Source organism: Grampus griseus (genome assembly GCF_964374135.1).
Source record: "Grampus griseus genome assembly, chromosome: 10".
NCBI classification, from domain to species: Eukaryota; Metazoa; Chordata; class Mammalia; order Artiodactyla; family Delphinidae; genus Grampus; species Grampus griseus.
In genome coordinates, this window is record NC_139004.1 from 29,203,039 (window position 1) to 29,213,036 (window position 9,998).

General features: G+C 40.1%; 1 long non-coding RNA gene across 1 annotated transcript in view; it reads left to right on the plus strand.

The window, feature by feature from the left end:
• The window catches only part of LOC309828167, a 28,298-nt gene extending 20,878 nt beyond the window's left edge, over positions 1–7,420 (plus strand). The window contains exons 3-4 of the long non-coding RNA XR_014297296.1: positions 3,238–3,435; positions 7,032–7,420. This is a non-coding gene — a long non-coding RNA (uncharacterized lncRNA). The remainder of the gene's footprint in view (positions 1–3,237; positions 3,436–7,031) is intronic.
• Positions 7,421–9,998: the final 2,578 nt, after the last annotated feature.

Below are 9,998 nucleotides of genomic sequence, written 5' to 3' on the forward strand. Positions count from 1 at the left end.
TCTAGAGAAGTACACAAAATACATTACTGAGATAGATTGCCTTTGGTTTTATAATACAGAATCAAACTTCCTGGATGTCTTTGGAGAAAAAAAAAAATCCCCAAACAGTAAAACCTTAAAACTCCTCAAACCACAAAGTAAAATCTCCAAAGATGGAGAAATGTACTGGAGGAAGGTGGAGTGAGAGAGCTCAGTGGAGTCAAGTTGTCTATGGCGGAAAGAAGGCACATTCCCTTTAGGCAGAATGATGGAGATAAAAAAAATAACCCAGTAATACTCCATTAAGTTACTAAGTAAACTTGATATTTCCTCAAGTTCCTTCAGCACTGATGCAGCACGCCTTTATCCTTGTCTGCAAAAGCCCAGCTAAAGGGATGCCCAGCTCTCCTTTCCTCTCTTCTCAATGGACTATCCGGACATTTCGTTCTTTGGACATCTGCAAATTCATCTGCTTCAAGTTGCTTTTTTCCTGTACTAAAGGTGCTAGAGAAGTGATAGAAGGTTCTAGAGAAGTGATAGACAGCTACTAAGGGGTCAGACTTTGGTCATGTTGGAGACAGCAGAGGAAGGAAGTGGAGTGAGAAAACTAGACCCAGTCTGAATAAAGAGGAAGGGCAAGGGGACAGCTGGGAGACATCCCTGAGGATGGGGCCCTGTGGTTGGGTGTGTAGTCCCAGCCTGGGTAAGTCGACAATGCCAGGGGCAGGGAGAGGATGAAGCAAGGGTTTCCCTGCCTGAGGGCTTAAGGGTATATAGTTCATCCAATTTTAAAAATAATGTCATTTTTCCATGTTCAATTTTTTTAATCAAATTTATTTAAATAACCTTGTTGTCCCTTCCATTTATGTTAACTTGTTTGAGTGAAGAGCATCCCATCTGTCTCATCCTCCCAATGTTTAATATTACCCTTTTCCTATTTTCTGTATTCATTTCCTCTAAGTAATAAAACATCATAAATGACTTCTACTCAGGCTTCTAGGACCTTTAGGACTTTTCCCAGATTGTATAAAGTAGACAGCACCGAGGTGGACCAACTATTGTAATGACGAGTCAAGATATGGACGACTGTTCACAATTTGAAAAGTAAGAAAGTGCAGTAAAATTTTAAGAGATACCTATGGTGGGTATAATGGCAGAGTCAGAATTGTGAGGAATGAAATTCAAAATGTTGGAACAACTAGATGAAGGTTACAAAAATAAAGCTATGCGGTGACCAGCTGGGAATGGTGTTTGAGGGAGCTCCAAGGAGGAGAGAGAGTGCCAGGAGGTAAATGGGAGCGGGGCACATTCACAGTGACTGAAATAAATCAGCAGAACCATCTGAAGTTCTCAGGTACCTTCTACACAGTCCCCTCCCTGTGCCCATATTGAAATGTGGTTGCCACATTGTGATGTGACAGTAGACCAAGTTGCTCCAGTAAGCAACACCAGCTACTGGAAATGGTTTTCTCCGAGCACCTGCCTCTGTCTTGAAGCCAGCTGGAATGTAAATGATTGTGGGATTGAACGACTTTCTGTGTTATGTGTCTGCCCATCCTTGATATCATCCTATGAACATAAAACTCAGATTTCTGATCTTGGCGTTCAAGGCTATCCACAATCTAGCCCAGTACTGCCATCTTCTCTATTTTTTCTGGAATCCACATACTCCATCCAATCTGGTTTTTCTCCATCATTGTGAATTATCGATTCTGCATTATATTTCATACGTTAATCCCCTTTCTCCACTTCTCCACACACAAAAATTGAAAGTAAAATCTTGGGAAAATATATACATAAACACTAACCAAAAGAAAACTGATATCAGAAGAAGGCAAAAAATAATGCTAGAGATAAAGAGTGACATTTTCTACTGAAAAAACAGTCCATCTACCAAGATTATATAACAGTTCTGAATCTGTGTGCATCCAATAATATAGCCTCAAAAATATATAAATCAAGCGCTTCCCTGGTGGTGCAGTAGTTAAGAATCCGCCTGTCAATGCAGGGGACACGGGTTTGAGCCCTGGCCCGGGCAGATCCCACATGCTACGGAGCAACTAAGCCCGTGCACCACAACTACGGAAGCTCGCACACCATGCTCTGCAATAAGAGAAGCCACTGCAATGAGAAGCCCGCACGCCACAATGAAGACCCAACGCAGCCAAAAATAAAAAATAAAATAAATTTATTAAAAATATATATATATAAAGCAAAAAATGAGATAACTGAAGTAAGAATTAGACAAATCCATGATCATAGGGAAGATTTTAACTTTCCTTTTTCAATACCTAATAGAAGAAGCAGATGAAAGTCAATAGGAATATGAAATAATTGAGTAACAAAAATAAACAGATACTAATTTATTATCATCTACAGAATACTATACCTAACAATGGAGGAACACATGTTATTTTCAAATGCACATGGAAATTTCCAAAGTTGGCCATATGCTGGGCCATAAAGCAAATCTCAAAACAAATTTCAGTAGATTAAAATCATAACAACTGTATTGTCTGACCACAGTGAAATTAAGCTAAAAATCAACAAAAAATAGAACTAGAAAATCTTCAACTGTTGTAAAACTGATCAATACATTTATAAATAACTCATGGATAAAGGAAAAAAATCTAAACAGAAATGGGAAGTATTTTGAACTGGATGATAAGGAAAATAAATCATATCAAAACTTGTGAGATGCAGATAAAGCTGTACTTAGAGGAAAATTAATAATCTTAAATGCATATATTAGAAAAGAAGAAAAGTTGAACACCAGTGATTTAAGTGTCCACAATTATCTTGGGATAAAAAGCAAACAGCAACAAACAAGTAAAAACAAAAAGAAAAGAAAGGAAATAATAAAGATAAGAGCAGAAATTAATGAAATTGCAAAGAAATGCACACTAGAGACTATTAATAAAGTCAAATATTCTCAAAAGAAAAAGAAAGAAAATTTAAAAATCCCTAATAAGACTGATTAAGATAAGAAGAAAAGGCACAAATCACTGATACCGGGTTTTAAAAATACCCCTATTTTTAATAGGGGTATTGCCTCAGATCCTACAAACATCACAGAAAAGTAATATGAGGATATTGCTTTAACTGATTCCCTATGTAGAATTTGCTACCGTGAAGAGATAATGCTTGTTATCTCAAGCAAATATTCAAGTCAATTGTGGCAGTTATGTTTTGGGGGGTAAAGTTAAAGATTGGCCTTTATGTCGCTAAACTGAATTTTTTTTTTTTTTTTTTTTTTAGTTTAGTTAGAGTGACTCAGTTCTACAATGTTTGAAAAACCCTGTGTAAACTGACCAAACTGAGTCTTTGTACATGCAAAACAGAAGACTAGACTTTGGCCCCACAGTTATCCAAGACAATGGGCAGGGCTGCTGTAGTCCCAGTTGGATCCTTTCTGTGGAATAGCTAATTTGTAAATTTCCTCCATTGTACATGCAGGTAAGATCACATTTTATGTATATTTATAGCCTGTATCTAGTAGAATGAGTAGCATTTTGCCCAGTGGAGACAACATATGTGCAAAAGCATAGGCGCAGGAAATGGCATAGTATATTCGGGGAAGAGCAATGTTTCTGCTGCAGAGTAGGATATTTGAAGGAGTGCTGAGGGAGAAGCTGGCTGGACAGATAGGCTTGGTTTCATTTGTGAAAGGTCTTGGAACACACATCTTCCTATATCTGCTTTATCAAAAATTTCCAGACATGGGTGTGATACAGGCAAACTTGTATTTCAGAAGGCACACAAGTTCATTCTTAGAACTTCTCAATCGAGTGAATATGTCTTGTTTCCTTTCTTAGGTTATATGTAACAGCCATATGGAGCCCTCAGAATACTTTCAGTCGATTAACTGGTTGATAGACTCTTTCTTTTATCAGTAAACAAGCCAACTTGTTTTATACAAAGTGCTGTGGAAGACCCAGGTATTAGTTTTCTTCCTGCAGGAGTTTACAATATAGTAATGAAATAACACTTATGTACATAACACAGGAAGAAAATGGACCAGGAGTAAAAGGACTTGAATTCTGGATACATCTCCTCCATTTTAGTTGTTTATAAAAACAAATATTTAATAAGCACCTATTATGTGTCAGATATCTGTTAGACTTTAGGTATGCACTGATGAGCAAAATAGTCATGGACTTTGTGTGTCCAATGGAGGATAGTGACATCAGACAATCACAAAAATTTATTCAACAAATAATGTATTGAGAATCTAATATGTGCCAGGCACTGTTCTAGGTGCCTGAAGCAATAATGAAAAAGCAGACAGATCTGTGCCCATACAGAATTTACATTCTAGTGGGAGAAGACAGAAAACAAACTCTAGATGTACAATAAATAAGTAATGTATATATCTTATTAGAAGGGGATATGTTTTATGGTAAAAGAAATAGAAAGTCAGGTAAGGGTTTTTAGTAATGAGGAGGGGTACAGATAGGAGTTGGGATGGGTTGTCATTTTACACAGGACAGTTAGAGTGGTCTCATTGAGAAGGGATGTATAAGCAAAAACTTAGAATTTTGGAGAGTTGACTCTGCATATATCCAAGGGAAATGTATTCCTGGCAGAGGGAACAGCCAATGTAAAGATCCTAATATGGGAGCATTTTGGAGGGTTCCAGGCACAGCAACGAGGCCATATCCTCTGAAGCAGGGTAAGCAAGGGGGAGAAAAGCAGATGTAGGAGAGTTTGTGTAGATTTTGTAGGGCCTTGAGGGTCACTGTATGGACTTTGGCTTTTCCTGAAAGAAATGGAGAGCCATTATAGGAGTCTGAGTAGGGAGAGAGATGATCTGATTTATGCTTTAATGGGATGACCGGTTCCATGTTACAACCTGTAACTAAATCATGATAGGTGTGTCCTGAAATGGGATAACAGGGGGACCAAATTTATAAAATACCTGTGTATTGGGCCCTAAGCTTAGCTAGCCCCCTCAGACTCACTGGGTCATCTTGGTGCGGACCTGGTAGCATGCGGTATATATAAGCTCACGTAGAATACTGTTCCTTGGAAGTGATGCAGAATGACACATAATCTTGTTGCAGAATGGCACATAATCTAGAAGTGTTCTAGCAGTGAAAGCACATATTCTCAAAAGGAGCGATGTCACCCCCAAAGGGGTGAAAATTGATTCTTAACTTACTCTTTTTGATGTATAAAGCACAGATGTACATACAGTATGTAACAGATATGTAATATATTGGCAGTATTTTAATTTCATGGAAAAGATACCTAAAAAGGATCCTTTAGGGATGGGGTGGGAGTGGAAGGTTGTATGATCATAAAAAAGGTTGGAAAACAGCGACTTAAGAAGGGAGTGAGTGGCAGGAAGATCACTGAACTGGAGGTTAGGAAATCACAGCCAAAATCAGCTCCATCATTAACTCTGTGAACTTGGACCACTTGCTTCCCCTTTCGAGGTTCCAGCCTGCCTTCAAATGTAAAATCAGGTAGATTGTATGACCTTTTAGCTTTTCTCCAGTGCTAAAATTATGAGAAGGACTTGAGCTGGCTCTCCACTGAGTTATAAACACCAGATTATGGGAACTATGGTAATCTATCAGGTATTTGGACCCATCAAACCTCACCTTTCAATAAAAGAAAGGGATAGCATCAATAGACTTTAAAGTCTGTCTCTGGTCTCTTTCCCTTTATCTATTCTTTAAGCTATCCCCAAAGCTTGAATTCTAGAAATACTGCTTTAGTTCGCTCCAGAAGATTCCTGGATGCAACATTGGAGGCAAGGGTACAATGAAGTTTTGTCTCTAAGATGCTCATCAGGGCTTCCCTGGTGGTGCAGTGGTTGAGAGTCCACCTGCTGATGTGGGGGACACGGGTTCGTGCCCCGGTCCGGGAAGATCCCACATGCCGCAGAGCAGCTGGGCCCGTGAGCCATGGCCGCTGAGCCTGTGCCTCCGGAGCCTGTGCTCCGCAACGGGAGAGGCCACAACAGTGAGAGGCCCGCGTACCGCAAAAAAAAAAAAAAAAAAGATGCTCATCAAATGCTTTGGAACCTGTCAACCAGAGTTGCATTGCTTCTCAATTTTCACATGATTTCTAGACACAAAAGTCCCTTTACAATCCGTCTGGGTTGTCACTTCAAAAAGAACGATGTACGTGGTGGGTGAAGGGATGCAGGAATTAGCAGGATAGAGTACCAGGTTAAAAAACAAAGAGCCTGTGTATTCGAGGCATCTGTAGATGACATCAACTAGACAACTTTGTGCATACAGTTCTTTACTTTAGAAGTCCTTGGAGGACAGAGAATGTGTCTGCTAACTCAAATGTTTAGTGCTCAACTCAGTATCCTGTACATAAGAGGATCTTTGTGAAGGTGTCTTGACTATGATGATCACACAGGTCGAAGAGAAAAAAGTAAAACTCAAAGCCATAAATCTTTGAGTCCCTTAGTTTGGGTGATCTGTACTGATGTGACCATAGACAAGGGCATTTATCTTCTTTTCCTTCTGTTATTTAATCACCTAGTGGTGTTTCCAGATAAGAAACGTTAAGTGGCACTCATTACCTAACTGGAGCATGTGCAGCACAGTCATCATAGGGTATCAATACTCAAACAACTGTTTTGTGTAATGAATTCAGCTATTCATAGATGAGTTACTATTGTGAAGAATTGTGCTCCACTGAACTGCAGGGACTTCTTGAATGTTGTCAACATTTGGAGGCAATTGGAAGAGGGAACACTATTTAGTGACAAATGGCTAAATATTCAGAATTTCAATGTATACTAGGAAGATAATTCAAGTCAACCTCTAGTTGATCCGAAGAATTTTGGAGTTACTGGCAATGAGGAAAACTATAGAGTCTGCTTGAAAATATCCTTAGGAGTGAAGGAGTTAACTGAGTGTTTAAGCTTTATCTCATGTCCAATGGTCTTGTGGTTTGCCGATTAAAGTCTCCAGTCAATAATTGTTAGGGACCTGTCATTGATAGCTGTTGCTAGTTGCTGTGTTTCAAAAGCCCGTTGATTCCTCTGCAAGGTGACACAGCATCCTCTATCCCTTTCCTCATTTCAGACCTACTCAGGTCTGCCTGCAAAAGGATCCACCAAATCAACAAGCATGAATGATGAAGACGGCAGCACCATCTATGACAGAATCCAAAAAGAGAGGACATATGAGGATTCAGACCAGCCAGCAGAAGACAAAGGTCCCCTTTACAATGATGTCCATGAAGACTTGAAGGCAGAAGCCAATTTATATGCCACTGAGTTGGAAACCCATGGGTACGACTCTGTGGCCATTTATGCTGTTGTTGGTCAGGAGAGCACCTCAGCCTCTTTTCAACGAGAAACAGGAGAATACCTCCTGCCTGAAAAAGTATACCCTGAGGCTCAGCATCCTCAACCTGGGGAGCCCCAGGAGAATGGAAGTGAGATGGAAGCAGATCCGACTTCTCCTTCCAGCTTCACCATCCAGCACAGCAGAGCCTTCTCCACCAGCGAGGACTCCCCTACCTGCTATTCTGCTGATGATGTTTCAGAAGAAAACGAATCAGCTTCCACTAACCCTGAGGTTAACCTCTTTGTGAAGGTAAGGGCTGCCTCTGACAGACACACCCGCACACGCAGATGGTGTTTTATTTTGCTCTGAGTGACCAGGGAAAGATGCATGGTGTCATGGTCCTTGGGGGTCAATATATATTAAAGAGTAGGGCTGATGGAATGGGTTGTTCCATAGATCACCCAGGACCGCTCAAAATTACAAGAATTGGTAAGTGCATTTAAAAGTGTGTGTCTAATCATTGACTTCTCTATACTACAGGCAAAGCATTTTTTAAGAGTTCACTTATGAGGGAGCAGAAATTGTTGCTCAGATCCTTTCCTTTGTGACAGACATTAAGTGCATTTTCCTGTCTGGTTAAATTTCTTTCATCGTCATCATTTTGAAAAACGAAACTAAGGCTTGTTGAAGTCAAATCGATGGTCCTTCTTAACGTTTCTAAGGTCACAGATAGTACTTCGTACGTATGGTCGATAAATGTTACGTCTGTCACCGAGCTTGCCCTTTTGGCGCCAATATAACTAAAATATCTGATGAGATAAAATGCTTTCTCTAGTAGTAATACACTTAGTGTCAGTGTTAATGTTTAGCCCTTAGTATACTCAAACAAAGAACTTTGGTGATCTTTGTATTAGACTGATATTCTAATAAAGATTATGGTTTTGAATATTATCAAAACATAAAAATCATTTCAGGGCTAAACAAATCATCTTTATAGATCAAGATGATGTTTTCCCCAACATTCCCCACCCAAATTCATATTTACACAAATTTTTATGTGAAGACAACAAAAATGATTACTCTATGAACCTATAAAAACCCCAGTCAACACTCATTTCTCCCCTTTCCGGTTTCGAATGAACTCCTTTAATGAAATGCACTTTCTTTTCTAATTTAATACATCATTATTTTCTATTTTTCTCTGCCTGTTTGGTGTATAAATCGTCTCCTTTATTCTACCACAAGGTCCATTTCAAAAGCACCGAGAGCGTTTGGTTCGTATTTAGGTACCTGGCAAACCTTGCCTGGGATTTTGTTGAGCATTTGGGAGGAAGAAGCGTGTGTAGACAGAGCCCTTGCTCTCAAGAAATAACAATGTGGTACAGGAGACAGACTTGCAAGTTGTGAATATTGGTGAAATGGAGGAGTGAGAGAGCGTTGTGCCGTGGGTATTCTGGGAATGCCCAAGGGTGGACAAAGGAGTAAGGAAAGGCTCCACAGAGGAGGGGACATTCAAACAGGTGCATTCAAGCAGCATTCCAGCCATTATATTCACACGACCGTTGTGTGAGTTTCAAAAAAAGTCACCTTTTTAAAAGTGAGGACTAGGTGTATTTTCCTCAAGACAGAGGCATCCCTGCAACTTCCTGCAAGAGACAAGATGAATCAATCATCATCGTCATGATCATCATCGTCATTATGGGCACATCAAACCATTACTTGCATGTTTGGCAAAGTGTTGATTTCATCAGAAATTAGGCTGAACCAAACAGAAGTAGGAGGAAATAGAAGTGTTGGCATCTCTAGCTGGTACCAGCAACAGGAAAAACTACTTGATAGTGTCATGTGGTTCCTAAGTTACTTAAGATCCGTGGTTCCCTAAAGTAAATATTGGATCTAATTAACTCTTTACATTTACATTCTTTTTAGTATAATTTTGTTAACTAAGTGGACGTAGAATGTACCATCAACCTCAGCTCCTATGTGTGAACTCCTTTTTAGAGATTCTCAGCATCACTCAGTGAGAAGAAGGGCAGTCATAATCCTGGCTTCTCCACCCCCCAGCCCACCTCCACTGCGGTCCTTTATTCAATGAGGAGGGAAATGAGTAATATGAAAACAGGTGATACAGGGCTGCAGGGCTTGCATGGGAGTAGAGGGCGTGTGTGTGACCAGCCCAGGCTCCTCCCTCCTCCCAGCTCTGCAGAGGGGCTGCTGGAACCCCTGCATTGGACGGGGATCACCATCTTCCTAGCGGGCTTGTTGCTGGTGTTCTGGGGTTGTTCTCCTCCTGGGCTGTTTTGGTGTAGACCACTTGGGCTGCAGGTACACCTGTACTCATTTGTGTATGTTTCCACCTGTCTGGACAAGTCAGAGAAAATGTCATGCAGGTTAATAACTGTGTTCAACCAACTTTTCATTGAGGCTCGGCCATTTCAGGGTGTTGACCTGTTACTTACTTAGTTAAAATATGTCATTTATTTATTCATTCAACAGAGAGTTATTGCGCCAGGTTCTGGGTGTACAACAATGAAGAAAACAAAGGCCTGGCTCCCCAGCACTTTGCATCGTAGTGGGAGAGACAACAGATGGACAAATAGAGAAGTAAATATAAAATATGCCGAGTGGTGATAGTGCCATAAAGAAACATAAAACAAAACAACGGGTGTGTTAACTTCCTACTGCTGCCCTAACAAATTACTACAAACGTAGTGGCTCCAAACCATATAAATTTATTCTCCTACCTTCCGGAGATCAATC